Source organism: Nomascus leucogenys, unplaced genomic scaffold, assembly GCF_006542625.1.
Source record: "Nomascus leucogenys isolate Asia unplaced genomic scaffold, Asia_NLE_v1 001671F_28437_qpd_obj, whole genome shotgun sequence".
Classification (NCBI taxonomy): domain Eukaryota; kingdom Metazoa; phylum Chordata; class Mammalia; order Primates; family Hylobatidae; genus Nomascus; species Nomascus leucogenys.
Window position 1 is genome coordinate 1 of NW_022096111.1, and position 3,888 is coordinate 3,888.

General features: G+C 46.3%; 1 pseudogene; it reads right to left on the reverse strand.

The window, feature by feature from the left end:
* Window positions 1–2,673: 2,673 nt before the first annotated feature.
* Window positions 2,674–3,373, reverse strand: LOC115833823 (annotated as a pseudogene).
* Between the last annotated feature and the right edge of the window lie 515 nt (window positions 3,374–3,888).

Below are 3,888 nucleotides of genomic sequence, written 5' to 3' on the forward strand. Positions count from 1 at the left end.
TGTGTGGATAAACTCTGTTCGGGAGAGGCTCTCAAGGATCTGTGAGTCGGAGGAGTCACCTATCTTTAGGGTTGCACAAATCTAGCACCTTTTATGAAAACTGCATTCACCCAGAATGTGAAAAGAAAAAAGGATAGCTGAGAACTTTTAAAATTCAGCAACAGACACCTGCCCACGAATCAAAGAAGCTCAGAGAACACCAGATCCTACTTTCCTACTGTCATAAATTAGGTAGTTATTTTATTAAAATAAAAAGATAGGGCTGGGCACTGTGGCTCACACCTGTAATCCCAGCACTTTGGGAGGCCGAGGCAGGTGGATCACAAGGTCAGGAGATCGAGACCATCCTGGCTAACATGGTGAAACCCTGTCTCTACTAAAAATACAAAAAAATTAGCCAGGCGTGGCAGCGGGTGCCTGTAGTCCCAGCTGCAGGGGAGACTGAGGCAGGAGAATGGTGTGAACCCGGGGGACGGAGCTTGCAGTGAGCCAAGATGCACCACTGCACTCCAGCCTGGGCAACAGAGCGAGACTCAGTCTCAAAAAAAAAAAAGATAGAAAATAACATTGAACTTGAAGGACACTTTACACCAAATGGACCTAAAAGACACATACAGCAACTTCACCCAACAGCAGCAGAATACACATTCTTCTCAGGGACACATAGAACATTCTGCAGGATACACAACAGGTTAGAGCACAAGACAAATCTTTGCAAATTTAATATTAGAGTCATATCAAGTACCTTTTCAGACAACAGTGATATGACACTAGAAATCAACAATAGAAGGAATTTCAGAAAATGTACAAATATGTGGAAATTAAGCAACATGGTGCTGAACCACCAACAGGTGAATGAAGAAATTAAAATTAAAAGAATTAAGCAACATGCTCTTGAACAACCAATAGGTCAATGAAGAGATTAAACAAGAAATGTAAAAATATCTTGAGAAAACAAAAATGGAAACACAACATACCGAAACTTACGAGATGCAGCAAAAGCATTTCTAAGAGGAAAGTTTATAGCAATACACATCAACAGCAAAAAGCAGAAAGATCTCAGATAAACAACTTAGTATTATGCCTCAAGGAAATAGAAAAAGGAGAACAAATTCTTCCAATGTTAGCAGAAGGAAATAAAATAATAAAGATCAGAGCAAAAATAAGTGAAATGAAAACTAGAAAATGACACAAAAGATGAACAAAACTAAGTTTCTTAAAAATATAAAACCAATAATCTTTTAGCTAGACGGAAAAAGGAAAGAAGACTCAAATAAATAAAATTAGAATGAAAAAGGAGACATTATAACTGATACCACAAAAATACAAAGAATCATAAGAGACTATTACAATTACATGCCTTTACGAAAATCATTTTTTCATTGGCAGCAACATTGGAAGATGTTACGCTAAAAGAAATAAGCCAAGCCAAAAAAGACAAAAACTGCATGTTCTCACTTATATGTGGAATCTAAAATAATCAAACTGAAACAAGCAGAGAGCAGAATGGTCCTTAGCAGAGGCTGGAGGTGTGGGGTGGAATGGATAGATACTGGTCAAAAGGTACAAAGCCTCATTTATACAAGAGGAATAATAAGGTTTTTTTTCTTTGAGATATATTCCAAAACTTGGTGAAAACAGTACATAGTAAAGAATTCTACATTTTAAAAATCACTAAGAGTAAATTTCAAATGCATTCCCCATTAAAAATGACAAGTATTTGAGGTGGTGGATGCTAATTAGCTTGATATAATTATTCCAAATTGTATTCATAAACTGTACCATCACTTTGTACTCCATAAATATACACAACTATGATTTGTCAATTTACAATTTAAAAATAAAAATTAAAGCACAAGAAAACACAACACGTGTGTGTACCTATGCATGTGTGCGTCCATATAAGTGCACACACACCCCCTCGCCTCCATTACTTTCCAAAATGGACAAATGTGCAATTATTTTGACTTAGGCTCCAAATATCTAATCTGATTCTAATATTTCCTTGCAGAATTATCAGTGGCCACTTGAGAAAGGAAGGGCTAGCTGGCAGACTACATCAGCTCAGGATTTTTAAAAGATGACTTTTTAATTTTGGTGTGTGTGTGTGTGTGTCTGTTTTTGTTGTTGTTAATGGGAGTTGGAGGTGATGTTCATCAGCAATGGAAATGAAGTCTGGTGGTCAATGCTTCCACACTGTCTAACCCTGCAGCTGAAAATAATGGGCGTTATTCATCTGTAAACTATGTTTATATGGTCTTTACATTCATAATTCTCTATATCTTGTGCTGTCTGATATAGGAGAATTCAGAAGAAATTCTCATAAAGCAAGTTGCCTCTTTAAGAGTTATCAGGGCCGGGCGCGGTGGCTCAAGCCTGTAATCCTAGAACTTTGGGAGGCCGAGGGGGGCGGATCACCAGGTCAGGAGATCGAGACCATCCTGGCTAACACGGTGAAACCCCGACTCTACTAAAAATACAAAAAAATTAGCCGGGCGTGGTGGCCGGCGCCTGTAGTCCCAGCTACTCGGGAGGCTGAGGCAGGAGAATGGCGTGAACCCGGGAGGCGGAGCTTGCCGTGAGCCGAGATCGCGCCACTGCACTCCAGCCTGGGCGACAGAGCGAGACTCTGTCTCAAAAAAAAAAAAAAAAAAAAAAAAGAGGAAAAGGGGCAAGAAGCTGGGCTTGAACCTGGCTGGACCTTCCGCCACTCGGCCCGGCCTCCGTCTGTGACTGGCACCCTGTAAATGGGCACCAGGAAGCTCCGCCACCCTCACCAGGATGGTGGGGCTGGGCGGCCGTGGGACCAGGGGCTGGGGTGCAGGCCGGATCTGACTCTCTCCTCCCGTGACGCCCCCGCCCGCCCTCACGGGATGATGTCTGTGTACTCCCGATCCTTCCCCTTGCTCTCTTTCCACTTCCTGTACCTCACGGAGGCGTCCACGTTGGCGGGCGAGAAGGTGTTGGGCTCGTTCAGGAGGGAGATCACACTCAGGAGGATGGTCCTGACGTTCTGCGTGGGTTCCACCTCTCTGAGGGCAGCTCCCTGCTCTGCGGGTCGTCTACCGGGGAGTGGAGGATGGAGATACACACGTCCCCGTCTCGTAGATGTTAGGGTGCCACATCTTGGTAGGAACCGAAAGGCGGTGGAGAGTATGGGTAGTCGATGGGGAACTTGAGGCGCGCCTTGTAGTAGCCGCCCTCGTAGTAGGTGTTGGGCCCGAAGATGGCCACCTCCAGTTGTATAGGTCGCCCTCGTCCAGCAGTGTCACGCGGAAGCCCTCGACCGGCTCTTCCTGCAGCCCCTTGAGCTCCAGCAGCAGCGCTTCTGCGAGCTGGGCACTAGCGGCCGAACCATGGCGGCGGCGGAGGGGCCCGGGGTCGGCGGCGCCGAGGCCGCGCGACCACCGCGAGTTCGCCAGTGGGCCGGGCCGCGCACCGTCCGTGGGGGGAGCCACCGGGCCACCGCCTGCCTCCTCTGCTTCGCCGCCGGAACCCGAGCGTTCACCAGCTCTGGCCTGATCACTCTTTTTTTTTTTTTTTTTTTTTTTTTTTTTTGAGACAGAGTCTCGCTCTGTCACCCAGGCTGGAGTGCAGTGGCGCGATCTCGGCTCACGGCAAGCTCGCCTCCCGGGTTCACGCCATTCTCCTGCCTCAGCCTCCCGAGTAGCTGGGACTACAGGCGCCGGCCACCACGCCCGGCTAATTTTTTGTATTTTTAGTAGAGTCGGGGTTTCACCGTGTTAGCCAGGATGGTCTCGATCTCCTGACCTGGTGATCCGCCCCCCTCGGCCTCCCAAAGTTCTAGGATTACAGGCTTGAGCCACCGCGCCCGGCCCTGATAACTCTTAAAGAGGCAACTTGCTTTATGAGAATTTCTTCTGAATT